Genomic DNA, 16,528 nt, shown 5'->3' with positions numbered 1-16,528 from the left:
TTTACATATAGCTCACATATAAATTTGTGTGACCTAATCTTCCCCTTGTATTTACCCTTTGTCATAGGAGAAGATAAAAACCAAGGGTAAAAAGGATCAAACTGGCAGATATTTTTAGCAGTTTGTAAATGGTTTAGAATCAGGCTGTCCTTTTTGTGCTCAGGGCCACAGAAAAAAGGGTGGCACATCTGGTTCTGGCTCGCTTGTTCCAAGGGCACCCTTATGCAGAGCACTTTAGTGGGCTATCAGAGAAACAGAACAGAAGTCTAGCTTTACTTTCCCTGTCATTTATTTCCTTTCATGGAATAAAATGATAATTCACTGAATCCCTTAGCTGCAGATCATCAAAAACTTCTTAACTTCAATAAAGGAATTCTCAAGTCACTAAGGCCCTTCATTTTCTCTTTAGTAAATAGCATGTACAACCAATTTTGGTCCCCATGAAATACATAATCTCCTAAAATGAAGTAGCTCAAAAATCAGAATCTCAACCTCTTTTGTTAGAGACAGCATCATGTTTCCCTTGGGTTTACTGCCATGTCCACTTTTAATAGTTGATCCTCTGACTTTATCCTTCATGCCATGGCAGTCTCAGACTCCTAGATTTCTGCTATCTCTTTTCAGCATTCCCAAAGCAAAGCTCAGGCTTTGGCTCATAATAAATTTTATTATAGGTAATAGAATTTGTATGCTGCAATTCAATGTTTGTTCATTTTTTTTTTTCAGAATTTTATCTCTTGACCAGAATCCAGATCCTTCTGAATTTTCTGGTGCTCTTTGTTTCAGATTCAAGGCTGGTAAATATTTCACTGGTATCATCATAAAATCTTTGACATTCAAAGGGTAAAGAACCAGCAAATAAATTATATGGAGGTTCAGATATGAAAATTAATGTCTGCATATGTTTACTAGTATTATCTTAATATGTATAAAATTACGCATTAAAAATTTTATGTATTTAGGAACACAGCAGGTAAATCAGACATGAGTTGGCAGGTGCCTTGGAGGGCACAGTTAAAAATATCTCCAGTAATTGCTTTAGACCCCCAAAAGGGGCATATTCTTTGTATGTGCTGCCCCTCAGAGCGATTCACATGTTCATACCTGCTGCAAGCTGCAGTCATCATCCATGGCTGAATACTTCACAGGTATAATAAATACATGTTCAATTTCAGTGCCTGAGAAGCAGGTGCATCTCAAGCAGATATGTGGTACATCTGTTTGGAGGCAGATGAATCAATGAGACAGTGCCTCTTGGGCAGGTAACTATTCTGACCTGCTTGGAAAGGAGGTCACTGTCAAAGGTGCCTCCAAGGCATGGTCTGTTCAGCCAGCATGCACGGCAGCTTCCAAAGCTGATGGCATGGCAGGTTTGTTTCAAAATGAGCTACCAGGCATGTAACTGGACTCAGGACTGCAGGGTGGAAACTTGTTCAGGCAACCAGTCAAGTCAGACTCTCTTAAAGGTCACAGAGGCTCTAGAATAACAAAGACCTCATTGCCAAACTGTATTAATCCTTTCCATTTTCCTCTCTTATTTATTTTGTCTGATTTAGCCTTTCTTCTCACTGCTTCACAATCTTTTTCCAAAAGTAAATCAAGGCCTGAGCTTAGATAACCTCAGATAAGTCCCCTGTGAGGAAGCCACAGTTTTTTATAGTCTAAACCTATTCTTTCTTCAGTGCCTGGTGCAGAACAGGTCCCAGCCCCAGGGCCATTGGGACAGGCTCCAAGCTGATTGCTCAGCCCTGGGGATCTCTGCCACTTGGGTCTATGGCAGAGAAAAAGAGCACATGAGAACTCAGGGCATTTCCTTCTCGCCTCCATACATTTAATTGGTATGGCTGGGGATAGAAGGTTGGCACAGGGCTAAATAAATTGGTCCCATGCCTGAAGGGTTCCCCTGCATCTGACTTGAAGCCTGTATTTTCTCAATGACTTGCCATAAGCAGAACAAAGGGATTAGCACAAGAGCAGTGTTACCATTTACTCATGACAGGGCAAAGCACAAGATATGACATGGTGGCAGGCAATATGACATTTGACACTGCAGAATCAGTAACAAAATTGCATTAAATTTACTCTTCTGGTGAAAGAGTTACCATGTCTGCACCCGGTGAAATGCAAAGCCTGTGCACCCACATTCAAAATGTAGACTAAAACTCCATGCTTTACTGCTGTGTGATGTATGTAGCCTGGTGCCTTTTGCTCACTCCTGGTTAAAAATCAGGAGTGACTGTCTTTCTGCAGCTGATGGTTTATAGACCAGACCAGAAGAAGACTTCATGGATTCCAACTGTATCCTGGATCCACTGAGAAAAACTATAGTATGTTATCATTATTTATATACATATGTGTGTATCTATTAAAAAATTTCTGTAATAAACCCGTAAAATTTCATGTGCAAAAACGTTTGACAAATGAAAGTTGGTAAATGTTTTTATAACAAAAATGTTCTTAAAGTGGAATTTTTCAAGGAAAACGATCAGGTTCACATAATAACAAAAGGAAATTGTAGAATTGCTGAGTTTCTGATAGAATTCAGTGAACCATAGAATGGCTTCTAAATTATTTTTCAGTATAATTGAATGTATGCATTTAAAGAGAAAGATGAAAGTAAATATTTCAAAATTATTTGTATGAAACATCTAAAATGCTTCAATCTGAATTTTTGGGTTGAATGGCTTACTCATGGAAATTAAAGAAAAAACAGAATGGCAAAATTTGGATGATGATCAAGGACATAAAATCCACCATGTCTGATTTTCCCAGATTTTGTCCATGAGTTGCCATAGCTACCACTCAGTGGAGGAAGTTACTTGAGGCAGGTGAGTAGCATATTTCTTTGTCTGCCCTTCATATACTTCTGCATCTGCTCTCCTGGTTTCAGGCCACATTTAAGTTCTGGGCTCTGCTCCTGGTGTGGTGCCAGCTCACCTGGCTGGCAAAAGGCCAAAGCTGGTGTTCTTGGATAGTTTCTACATGACATATTTATTTGGACAAACTGGTGCTTCACAAGTAAAACAGTGTTTATTGCAAGGTGGTGGAACACAGAGTAGACTTCCCCATGCAGAGGTGTAGGTACCAAAGCATTCCCATCTGCTGTGCCATTGTTCCTGGCTCTTCACTGTTTTCTCTGATGCTTTTAGTCACTCTCCCTCCAAACACTGGCCTGAATACAAATTCATTTTTCACTTCCAGCGGGTTGCAAATGTTCAGAGACCACCAATTTTTATGGCATACTGACTTGGAAATGTTGAGATACCACATCCTGACTGGAAATTATTTGAGTTTCTTTCTTGTCATTTATGGTATGGTTTTGTCACATTTGTTTATTGCATAACCTAGGCATTTAGTTTACATACAGAATCAGGCCCCTCTGTGTTTATTTTCATCTGCACCTGCCCCCAGAAGCTAGCAAACAGAAGGAATATATTATACAGTCAATAGGAAACACTTCCAACATGCTGACAATTTCCTGACACAGAAAGTCCCTCAAATAAAACTCTGATACAATTTAAATTCAGAGATCCTATGATTTTATGCACACTTATTGTGGTATATACCATGCCATGTGTCAGAAGCAGTGTGGAACTTCAAAAGCAGGCAGTAACATGTACCAGTTTTTGACCTCAGCTGCAAAAACTTTGTATATAATTCTCCTACATGCTTGTATTCTGCATGACAGAATTAATGAATACAAGAATAATAGGTCTCCAAGGTGATTTACATGAATTGATTAAATGTCAGCATTGAAATGCAGTAGTTCTATTGCTACAGATGCTGTGAACAAAGACAGGAGATTGTAACCATTGGTTAAACAAGCTGCTTATCAATTTCTTTTAGCATATAATTACATTTTCTTGTTTTACCAAAAGGAAACTCAAATAATAAAACATTTTGAAAGTTGTGCATAAAGTTATTTAGTTTGAACTTACAGGGCATTATTATTTTTTTACTGTATGCTAATATGTACAATACAGCAAAGCTGGGGAAAATATTCTTGCAATATAAGAGAGAATTCAAGATGTTCATGGGATGATAAGTGATTGATATCAGAGGAAATAAAATTAGAACCTAGCCTCAGTATAACTGAATAGACAGACTGTAAAAGTGATTATGGCATGGAAAGAGATTGTTCAATTAAATCCCAGTGAAAAAGTTAATTTTCTGTGATTATTAATATACATTATATATCCATCCTAACCATAACAGCACCACATTTAATATTGAAATCTCCCAGGAGACTTCACAACCCATGAGTGACAAAAACTCCTTCCACAACAAATTAAAGAAAAAAAAATCAGTCACTCAAAATGTCAAAATTACTTCACTATGGTGCTTCCTCAAAATTTTAGTCCAATGTGTGCACAGTGCATTACATCTTGTATAATCCACACATGACAAGTTAACTACAGGTTAAATAGCTCTGCACTATAGTGATCAGAGCAGACTGCTTGGTCCGTGGTAGCAATGAAATTATGGGATACCATGGTGTTTATCTGAATCATTCAGGTGAATTCAAAGTGATGATTGATTCAAGTACATCTGAAAGGATGAAGCTTTGGAATATTCATAGATATACATATAAATACACTATTCATGTTTTTCCCTAAGTGGTAACATTTAGCATTTACTGAGTCAGCAAGGTATTTTTTCCTCTATTCACCCTGACTAAATCAGACATTGAGGAGCTTTAATGGATTCTTCCTGTTGCTACAATTACCTTGTTTTGATCAAAGTCACAATGACAGTATGTCACATCACAAGTGGTAATAGCACAGAATACTGAATAGCTAAGACATACAGGGAACTGAACAAGACAAGTAATGGCTATAGATACCAGAGGTCTCTGAACCAGCAGAAAAACAGGTGTTAAAAATCTAAGTCTTCTTGTAGCAAGAAAAGGAGCATATTTACTGTAGGGGAAGAAAAAAATCTACTGGGATTTAAGACAGAGATAGCATATGTTCACATTTTAAAAAGGGAAGGTACCATTAAAAAAGTTAAGAATCTCTGTGTTGGTAAAGATTTTCTCTCCAACCTAATACACAATTATTAAAGCTCTCCAGCAAATTATTATGTGATTGAATGTAAGTAAAACGGCAAATCATAACAGTATGACAGTACTGGTGTGTGGAGGATGAAATGTATTCTCATGTATCATTATTACAGAAGTTATTTCTGAGTCGCTTCAGAAATTGTTCTGTCCCTTGTGCTCCTTCAGATCCTAACATTTCTGAATGATTTTTCTGTTCATCACACTGTGCTGAAGAATGACAATAAGAACAAGGGACAGGGTATTTACCTCTCCTGTAATATTTGGTCATTACCTCCTTCAGGATCAAGAAGGGGCCATGATCCCCAGTTATGAGAGCATTACCAAACAGTCATTTCTTTTTAGTGTCATAAAAACTGTTGGGGGATGAGGGGGTGATGGGAAAAAGACAGCTTATAAAGAGATCAAATAGTTAATTTCCAGTTCTTCGGAAAAGAAAGAGGCTCCCTGAGGCTTATACTGCAACTTGGTATTTATTGAACTTTAAGCTACAACCAACAGGCTGGTTAATAACAATTCATGCAGCTGTCAATCTTTTTGACCAATGTCATCAATATTTCATGCTGCCAAATAACAACAATTAAGAACCAGGGCTGGAAGAAGCACTTAGGGCAAAAGTGTTTCTTACCCTATAATGAAATCGACGGTGTAGGACAGACATTTCCTATGGGCATTCAGAGAAAGGTTTTTCTGTATTTTTCTTTTCAAAACAGCAAGAATCAGTGATCTTTATTACACACTCAAAGTAATCGTGCACTGGACAAATTTCCTAATGCTAACTCATAAAACTGGAAGAATAGAATATTTTTTTGAACGCATATTAGTTAAGAAAATGAGATTTTTTTAACCTGAAAGTGGTGCCTATAATCTTATTAACAGAACATTTTTTGTAAGAATTTCTGTAAACTCTTTTTAAAAAATTTTGTTTCAATGTTCATAGTTCACATTAAATGAATCATACCAAAAGTTCTGCTTCCAATCATAAACGTAATTATGGAAAAATACCATCACTCCAAATATTCTCCCTTGCTCCTTTTCCCCTCAGCTGTTATTACTGAGCATGACACCACATGGGACATCCCTTTGGTCAAGTGGGGTCAGCTGTCCTGGCCTTTTGTGCATCCCCAGCATCCTCTCTGACACGCTCGAGTGAGAAGAAGAAAAGGCCTTGATGACTTTTCAGAACTGGTGTCAGAACTATTCAGCAATAGGCAAAACGCCTATTTTATGTCACCTAATTTGTGACAAAACTATTTTGTCACAAATTAAAAGCAGAGCACCCTACAAGCTGCCACAAAGAAAATCAACTCTATCCCAGTCCAAACCAGAACAGCACAGACATGGTTCCTTGTTATGACAGTGTGGATCACGACTGCTGAAAAAGCTTCTCTCCCGTCTTTCAAATTTGAACTAGAAAAAAAAGTGTTATCTGTGTTACTGTATGTGGACAGCACAACACTTCCAATGTTGTGTTAAGCTTCCAGTTAATAAATACTTGCCAGCTGATTTTATCTCTGAGGGAAAAAATAAAGGGTATTAAGATCCCAAAGGTGTTCCTTGATAATGAAGCCCTGTGTTCATGCTGAAATGAGTTAAGATGATTCAATGTGGCTGAAGACAAGTATGTTCCAAATTTATATCGCTGCATGTTGTATCTTGTACTGAACAAAAAATAATTGAGAAAGAACATGAACATGTGGTAGGCTAGCATATAGTGTAGTAGCATACAGTTCAGACTGCAAAGCCAAGCTTTTTCACTAATGCTATGAACATTTTGATAAGTGTGCTATTTGTACTTCCTTTCTTTCTACAGAAAATATCAACATTTCAGGATCACTCTTGGACTATTTTGCATCAAGAAAACATACATTGCATGGCACATTAAACTGAAATGTTGGTGCATTGGCTCAGCAAAATACATTATTTGCTCTCTGGACTGGAAGACTAAAACATAAACTTACCAACCAGCACTGTGTAGAACATGTTTTAAACTAAATATTTTGTTATTGGTTGTGGGGCAGAAGAGGGTTTCTCTGTATATGCAGAATTTCTTAGAAGATTAAAGAAATTTAATCTTCTAAGATTAAATACAGACTTGCAATTCAACAGAAGTTACATCTTCTCCTTCTGTGGAGGAGCCAGAGCTAGAGGAAGGGAACACCAACAAAACAGTATTCTGACACAGCAGAATAGGATGTCTCAGTACATTCAGGGAATATATTTTAAAAATATTTTCTTAGTATTCTTTAGATTTGAAAAAGCTCTAGATTTGAAACACCATTATTAAGAAATGTGCGGGGTCTAAAAAAGTGTGTGTATTTGTAAACAGAAAATCTGCAAAAATAAACCCACCAATTTGTAATTATGAAATGGAACTGAGTGTTTTGAACTCCTATTTTTTTATAAAAGCATTCTGAAAAAGATTATTTTGTTGCTGCATATAAAATAGAGGCTGGTTTATATTTGCTTACATTGTTATAAATTCGTAAATTATGCCAAGAGCAAAGTCACCTGCAAAAGCTAAAATTACAATTTCTGGAAGAATAAAAAAAAATAATAAAAAAAAATAAAGATTCCCCCAACGTAGGGAATAGAGTCTATGATATTTTAGATGATTTGAGATTTTTAATCCCTTTCTATTTTAGCTCATTCTCCAATAGTTTTTTTCTGATGAATATGTAATCCTGGTCTTCTTGAGAAGTTTAAAACACAGGCAGCAGTTATTCAGATTTTCAATATAATAAAGAACTGAAATTGCCTACTACTTTGAGCGTGTCAAGAATGTTGTAATTTAGCTCAAATGTAATTTTTTATTACTTTTTCTATTTGTTTGTAGAAACACAAGGAATTTAACTGATAGATCTTAGTTTTCTACATTTCACATACAGATGAATTCCTGTACAAATGAAAAAGTGATCAAGGTAGTTCATATAGTTAAAAATAAAGGCACAAACTGGCTCTGGAATGTGCAGTTTGCAAAACAGTGGCTCCAGGTTACAGCACCATAGTGATAGAGGCAAGCTCTTCCATGTACTACACAGTGCAATGTCTCTAACTAAAAAAAACACTCAAGGGCACAAGGTCAGGTACAGAAGAGCCCTTTGGATCTTCCCAGTCACAAGGGTTAAGGTGACTGTGCTCTGAGCCATAGCTCCATCCTGTTTCCTGCTAAGTTCAAATGTTAAGGAGGATCCTGATCCTCTGATATTGTTGGAAATATCCCATTCACACCAGCATGCCCCAGGTTTTATTTGTGCATTAGGAGTTGGTCTTGGGGTCTCTGTGGTGTTCTCAGGAATGAGAAATTCTCTGTCCTCTCACAGTGTTTTAACTCATTTGGAGCAAGGCCATTACATGCATCAACCTGTGTGATTCAGTCTTCACACAGAAATGCTCATATTTTAAGAAAGGGCTCTACAGCATTTGGGGAATGCATCCTCTCATGCTCAAGAATTTACTTCCGTGGACAAAGATATCATTACCAACTTTCTTTATATGTAAGACCTCAACTTGCTTTGAATAATGGCTGCTGTTTTGAAAGAATTGTTGACTGACACAAATATATTTACTATGCTCAGTTTTTTATATCTATACCAAACTCCTGGGTAAGAGCTTATGACCAAAGAATGTCACAGTAAGATAAAAGAATCCTTCAGCGTTCAGGTCAGCTCTCAGTACAGTTTTTTTGTACCTTTTCACATATGATTTGCTATTTCATTCCACACCTTCCTCATTCTTTTTCTGAGCTCCAGCCTGGATCTGGACAGCCTATTAGAGCCAAAGAATAGACTTTGATAAAATGTAGAGTATTTTTACAGGAGTTACTTTTTATTCAGTTGATGTCAGTAATATCTTCCTTTGCCCGTGTACCTAAAAAACACAAATCAAAATGCTTTTTTTTCCTAGAAAGGACATGGTCATAATAAACCAATTCTTACTAATTTATATTTTTTCAAAGGTGTCCCTTCTGGATGACCCTTTGGCTGCTGAATATTGCAGTTAAGTTGGTACATGCTGTTAAAAATATTGCTCTATTTTGCCTTTAGCAGTCAAGCAGCAAAATGTTTCTCAGCATGAAAACAAAATGATAAAGATAAGGCAGTTAATAATTGCAAGATATGCTACTGTATCTCCTGTTATTAAGATGAGTAACATGAGAGGATTTGGAATACATATCCTTAATTATTTTTGTCTATCTAATGAGGAATACAGAACCAATGTTAAAAAAAAAATCATATATCCACAAAGTCAGGTTTTATTTTATGGATTTTTTTTTTTAATTCAGGGCTTTTTCTTTGCAGAAAAGATCTATAATTCCAATTAGTTTTTAAGTAATTTTATCAATTATTTGAAAAATTAACATATGCCAGTGCAAATATTGGGAAAGTTATTGTTATTATAGCTGGATTTTTCTGAGGTGCCCCTAAAAAGGGCTTTTCCTGGACATAAAACTTCATCTACTGTACTTTCAGTGTGGCATCAGCAGTGCTCTCTTACCCTGCAACAACTTCTGTTCCCATGAGGCCTTGAGACAAGAGTGTAGAAAGGACACAAAGCAGAGGAAACGTGAAGTCCTTCAGAAAATGGATGCTTGATTTATGAATAAGATAATTGCACCCACTTGTATAGAGCAGCTCAGTGGTCCAGGTAGAAAGAGGTTTATGCAATGCAGCAAAGGTTTAAGAATAAAACTAAGAGCCTTTCTTCATTTCCCCATTTCATTATGAAACAACCACAAAATGAATTTTTATACAAAAATAATCTCATTTGCTGGATATGAAATAAAAGCTTTGTCTACTGAATGTGTATTGGAAGACTATTGCAGACCCTTTCTCCTCTAACTTCTCCTTTTAATTAGTTCAAAAGCAAAAAAAGGATATAAACTGTCTGCAAATGTATATAATCATAAAGAACTTTTCACAGATATTGCTTGAAGGGAATTCTCTGTTTTCTATGCTGTGTTTAATCAAAACTGCATTCATATTTGATGAAAGAGCCTTTTTGACACTCTAAATCACCTGTTAGAAAGAATCAAGATAATGTGGTGGCTGAAGTGGTTCTGTTACAGAGTTCTTCAGATGGGATAAACCATTTTGTGAAGAGCAGAGCTCCTGGAAACCAGAGGCTTTCTTCTTCCAGAAGTCTGTCCTCCTGCAGGGCTGAAGCTGCTGCCTCATCTCAGGGCTCCTGCTCTCACTCTTTCTTGATGAAGAGACCTAGCAGAGATCCCTGCTTCAGCTGCAGAAAGAACAAAACTAAGCAGGATTCATCTGGATCCAGCTCCTGGATTACAGCTTTTTAACAAAATCTTCCCTGACTCTTCAAACATTAGCAGACTAATCAAAATACCTAATTTCTGGGCCAAGTGACATGTACTCTGTCTGCCCAACACATATATTTGGAGGATATTTATGGTACCACTACTACCCTAAATTCAGAAAATATTTTTAAGTATTTTCAAGGAATTTTTTTGTGTCCTCATTTTATTTAGAAAAAAAGCAAACAACAGTGAATCAAGAATTGCAAGAGAACTTGATATGCCATAGCATAAATAAATAATGGAATTGTAGAATGATAGAATGGCTTGGGTTGGAAGGAGATCACCTAGTAATAATAAATACAAAATATCTGAGAATCTTTATTTTCTCCTTCTTTGAGTCAAAAGCACTTTGTCAAATTTTGCTTTAAATATATGGTTGCTGTTGCTAAATCACTGAAATTGTATAAAATTAATAAGGTCCCACCAGTTTGTCTTATGAAAAACATTACTGAATCCTTATCTGACAGCTCAAATCATTCTGTGATACCTGTCATCTCCATTGTCAAGAGTAACTTGGTAAGAGTTATGTATTGCCCTACTCTGTTTTCATGTTCTGAAGGCATCCAGATTTAAAACATCATAAATGTTAAAGCAACATCAGAAACATTAGTCTTTTTTCCGTAACACGAAAACCTTAAATTAATTAGAAAAAAACAAAAAAACCAACCCCTTGTCCTTACAGAAAAATAGATCCATTCCTCTGAAGGTTTTACCAAACAGTAATAGGACATTGCAACTTTATGTGCCATAAATACATTTCAGCATCTATAACTCTCCTCGTTATCTATTATTTCCTAGCAGAGACATCAACAGCAGGGCCTATTGCTTAATTATGTTACCAAGTTTTAGTAGCTAATTTCTTTAGCTTACAACATGGATTGTATAGCAATATATTTCTTTTATTGTTAGTGGGAAAAAAAACCTGTTGTAGTGGCCAAACCATTTTAGCAAGCACCTTTTCATTTACTTTAAACTGGTTTAGCATCCAGGATTAAAGTATAATTCAATGTACAAGGATATTTGCTTCACAGAGAATAGTAACTAGTTAGTCAGTAAATTCAGAATATTAAAAAAGTACTGCTGGAAGGGACATAAAAAGGTCGTTTGTCTACCACCTTTTCATCAATTATTGCCAAATTCAAAAACTACTAAATTAGAGAGATAAAAAATTAAACAAAATTTTCTCTAATATGTGACCTCAGACTACATTTTTTTACAAAGTATGACCTTTGCCACATGTATTTTAGAGTGTTTATAATTTTCTGTCAGCCCTACTTCTCAAATTTTTCAGCTGTTTCTAACAGGAATAGGAATCAATTCCTCATCAAGTCTCCATTGATCAGGAAGTGGGTAGAATTTTAAAATTGCTTGAGATTGTTTCATAGTCCAGTGTAAAGTAGAAACAGAAGAAAGGATTAAATTAGTATTTCTCCTAATTGAAGCTGTCATTAATTGATACCATTCTGTTTTCTCCCATCTGAAAGTCATCTTCACCCTGAAATAAGGACCTGTAAATGGATCTGTAAATACCACAGTGTGCTATGTCTGCTTTCATTTTCAAGTAAGAACTGGGGTGCTACTGCCACCAAACTCAGTATCAGCTCTTCTGCCCTGGCCATGGGCTCACTGTGTCTTCTGTGTCTTCACAAAGGCAGTTACTTGTTCTTCCAGAAGCTTCTATGACAGAATATCCTGAGTTGGAAGGGACCCACAAGGATCACCAAAACTGTATTGAATAATTGGCTGAAGGTAATAACCCACCCAAAATTAGTAATGACTTACTTAGCAGTTAGCAATTATTAACTACTTTCTTTTTTTGAGTTCTCTTTGCACTTTAAAATCCAGCCACAACCCAGACTAAGTTATTACTTTAGTTTCCAGAACTGTGTAGGTTTGTTGTTTGTTTGGGTTTTTCACAGTTAGAAGAACTATTTCAACATCCTAAAAGTTTTGGAATAATGATCTTTATTTTCCTCATGGCAAAGATCTATATCATCAGTAGCCTAGTAAAATATCACTATTTAAAAAAAAAATCTTAGAAATTGATCTGGAAGGGAGCTGGGAAAGTTAATTAATTCTCCCGCTGAGGAAGGATCTACCGTTCCTGTGCAATTTCTGACAGACATTCTTAGTTTATTTTAGCAAGTACTCCTGTTAGAAAGGTCACAGTCTCCTGAGCAAGCCTCTCCCATGTATAGGTTTGAGAGTTTGTTCTCATGTTTAACCTAAATCCTCTTTTCTGCAGTTGAAGTCAGTTTAAATACAGTCAGCTGATATGTTTTCCATTGGTGTGGAATTAGTGTCTTTTTTCTTGGGAAATCCCTCAGGCTTGTGGGCATGAGAGGGTTAAGGAGAGTATAGACTCTTTTTGGCTGCCCAAATGAAAAAAAAAATAAGAGGTTTCTAACTCATTAATTAAGGGTAAACTTCTGTTAATGATGCTGATAATTTATATGTGGTTTTACTCTCTTTCCCTCAAAGCTGTGCAAAAACATGTGAAGGGTTTTTGTGGATGAGCAGGTTAATTAGTTTTCTGATGAACATTCTATAGCTGTTACCTATGGTCCCTGCAAAGAAAAATGGATTCATTGTAATAAACAGAATTGAGTTTTTAAAACTAAGTATTAGTAATAACAGTGGATGTATTTTTGCCAACATGTCAATATCAGAGTCTTTTTGTTGGGTGTGTGAAAACTTCCACTTTCTGCAGCAGGCCACTGCTCTTTGAATCTTCCTGGAATGTGCACTCAAGAAAAGGAGGGTGCTAAAAAAATAGTGGAAGAGCTGTTGGACAACCAGCCTGGTCATACAAGTGGTGGATCAAGAAATCCAACCCCAAATGATCTCTTAGGAGCAGCCATCAAATTTGCATCTGTGCCTTGGACAGAGCACAGTCCTGTGCCACGTGGTTCCTCCTGTTTTTCAGTGAGAGGAGGGAGGAAGGAGGATGGTTGCTGAATCCTTGGATCCAAATCACCCACTAAATATGTCTATTGGAATCTGACCCCATCCTTGGAGCACAAGTGAAGTGACTGGAGTTTAAAGGTGAATCTAAGCAGCTTCCACCTTTTATCAGAAAGGAGGAAACATCTTTATTACCATGAAGGGCAACTTGAGGAAGGAGGAATTTAAAAAGTAATTGGTCTCAGACAGGAGGTTTTGGAGCCCAAAGTTTCAGATCCACTCAATTAGCAAAACATCACATTTAGCAAAAGATTTGGTACAAAAATGAGATTGGATCTCAAGAGGAAGAAAGTAGAAAATGTGGGTGTTGATCAACAATGATCTCCTTTCCAAGAAGCCCAGGCCTGAAGGTTATGTCTTTCTGACCCAGGGTTTGCCCACAGTCCAGAAAGCAATTCCTAATTGAAGAATATTCCCAGCAGCACCAAGGATATTCTTTAAGTAACTGCAATAAAAGCTCATATTTGAATTTTCACTTGTTTACCAAGCTTAGGTAGTTCCACTTAGTGTCAAGCCACTAAGGAACCATCAAAAATAAAATGTAGAACACAAGTTCTGTTTAGTACTACCTAAATGAGAAGCAGGGAATATCTTTTTCCCCTCACACCAGGCTGTCCTTAATTCTTTTTTGTCTGTCCTTTTATTGTGCGAGAATTTGCTCTCCATTAGGAAAGCATCTGACACAGTCTTGGATGTCTTCAGCAACACTGGCTCTAGTTCTTTAGAAATGAGATTTCCTGGCCATTGATGACTCATAAAATAGGATCCCTGTAGGGTTAATGGAAAAATAATTCAATATATTAAGAAACACATGCTATATAGGCAATTAGTGTCAGTTTATCAAAATTTCTTCTACCTCAGTGTTCCACTTAGCACAAAGTATGTCTGTCTGTTCAGTAGAACTGTCTAAGTTATTTACCAGTGAAAAAATAATAATATCATGCAGCACAAACCAGAATAAACATAATTTCTTCCAGTGATTCTGTATAGGCCTTTTAAAGGACAAATCAAGGTTAGGTAATGAAAATAAAAATTTGTCTGTCAATTCTTTATCCTACATTTCCATGCTTTATTAATTGGGCTAAACTGAAAGGTCATCTAAATCATATCCCTAAAAGTGGCCGGAGCATCATGGATGAGGTGAGCACTGCAGTTTATTGGTAGATCCCAGAAAGAAAATACAAATACTGCACCAGACAACACCCAGGGGAAAACATGAAGAACTCCTCTTAAGCCCTATACTTTGTCAGCAAAAATATCTGTATGGTAAAGGAATGTCTGCTGACAGCTTAGGATGGAATTTCTTTATTGTCCTACTATTATGTCCCAGTGATTATACATTTTTTATACGTTTTACATTTTCTCAATCCAGTTCAGGGCAATGAAGTTATCCCAAATTCCATCTCTGGGCAGTTCGAGGTGAAATGTCTGAATTTCCAGCCTGGGGGCATGATGTGCTCTGCAAACCATTAATGGCATCTAGTTAACTTCTTAAATTACTGCATTTAGATCCACCAGGGGTGATCAAGCTGTACTGTCACTGCTGACCTTGCCAGAAAAGGCCAGAAATTGGTGTCCAGAACAAGCCAGGCTGCTTGCTGTCCATGCTCCTCAATATGCTTCTTTACAGTAGGATTGACTCTTTTCTCTTTATTAATTTAGGCCTGAAGTGCCTCCATGTGCTTTTAGAATTTTAAAGTTCCAGAGTATTTCCATGAAAGGTAAACATTTTTTTTCCCAAATATGAGATATGTTTCTATTAATTCAGTTAATGTAAGTATCAATTGCTTTGAAAACTAATTTCGGATCCAGAACAAAAGGAAATCCACAGTTTTTAAACATTCTGCACTACATTTTAATTGTGAATGTGTTTCAAATTTTTTATTTGTATAATCTTTGGATAACTTGCCTTCATTTTAAATGTTTCACATGTACTTTCAGTATCTGTCATATATTGCTGATGACTTTTTTTAAATAAGAAAATTTGACAACAAGGTTCTGTCTAATTGTATTGCTGCGGTATGATTTTTTTTTCAAATCTGTATTTACCTTCTGTTATATTTGCATACACATATTTTGTGGTAAATGCTAATTGGAATTGTCAGAGTTCTCTTTCAATTTAATTAGCACAGAGAAAAGAGTGGAAATCTCTTTTAATTAAAATAACATTTATTAAGACTGCCCAGAATATCATTGTTGTTGGAGTTTTATAGGTAATCCTGAGCATTTTGCCTGTCAAATTACAGAATAGGTTGACATATGAAAATTCCTGCAAAGTTACAAAGCTGGAGTAGGGATGCCTTTTGGCTCCTTGATTTATTCCATTTTCACACATTCCACACAAAGCTTAAAACACCCACTTTTCAGAATTTTCTTATCTGATTGCTTCATGTGTCTATCTTTTTTGCTGTGTGGTTTTTGGATACAAAAATTCTGACTTAGGAAGCGTGGTCCCTGTTCCACTATACTCACAGAGAAAGAGAACCAGTCCCCTCGTTGCTGACAGCAGAGGATGGTAGGAGGATGCAGCTGCTGGGCAGATCTCTACTTCTCTGGAGTAGATCTGTCAGTGGAGTTTGCTCCCATCAAAAAGGCTGGCAAAGAAGGCAGCTGCTCCAGGTACTTTCCGGCATGTGTATGAGTCAAGAATGGGTAAGTTGGTTTCTGGCAATGACAAGTGAGGTAGGCTGTGAAACCTACAGACAGATCTTTGAGATGACCCTTTAATCAGTGACCTGCATTCAGCAGACTCCCAAATGTCCCCCCTCATTTTAGGCAGGCCTTTTCTAATCTGCCAAATTCCCTCACAGATTGCATTCAGATAGAAATTCACAGGAATGTACAAGAGGAAAGCCTTATTTGAGTTACCATGGAGAGGCCAAAAAACCTAATTTCCCAGATAGCACTTACCTATTAGAAATTCAGATCCACAATAAAATATCCACAATCACAACTGAACTATCAGAAGCTGAACTATTTCTGAAATCTGCAAGGCAGTTAACATGACCAAAAAATCAGAAAATAAACAACCTAATGCTTCAAAACTTCTCAAAAGAAACTTTTTTTTCACAGATTGTTAAACTAATCCTTGACAAAAGGTCACATAATTTCCATTGACACCAAGCAGATTAAAATCCTTATATATGTACAAAGCAGGGCATTTATGAATGGATACAGTCATAGGT

The 16,528-nt window shown here is 36.6% G+C and overlaps 2 long non-coding RNA genes across 2 annotated transcripts; one reads left to right on the top strand and one right to left on the bottom strand.

Annotated features, from left to right (window-relative positions):
* Positions 1-8,866: 8,866 nt before the first annotated feature.
* LOC135286998 (uncharacterized) lies at positions 8,867-12,000 on the bottom strand. Its single transcript, XR_010350929.1, has 3 exons — positions 11,839-12,000; positions 10,078-10,297; positions 8,867-8,929 (listed from the first exon to the last, which is right to left on the bottom strand). It is a non-coding gene; the product is annotated as an uncharacterized LOC135286998 (long non-coding RNA).
* An 82-nt stretch (positions 12,001-12,082) lies between these two features.
* LOC135286993 (uncharacterized) lies at positions 12,083-16,231 on the top strand. The gene is made up of 5 exons (XR_010350928.1): positions 12,083-12,128; positions 13,306-13,424; positions 15,006-15,064; positions 15,818-15,995; positions 16,154-16,231. It is a non-coding gene; the product is annotated as an uncharacterized LOC135286993 (long non-coding RNA).
* Positions 16,232-16,528: the final 297 nt, after the last annotated feature.

This window comes from Passer domesticus, chromosome 1, assembly GCF_036417665.1.
Source record: "Passer domesticus isolate bPasDom1 chromosome 1, bPasDom1.hap1, whole genome shotgun sequence".
NCBI classification, from domain to species: Eukaryota; Metazoa; Chordata; class Aves; order Passeriformes; family Passeridae; genus Passer; species Passer domesticus.
Note: the sequence above shows the minus strand (reverse complement) of the source record. Positions and strands in the feature narration are given on the sequence as shown.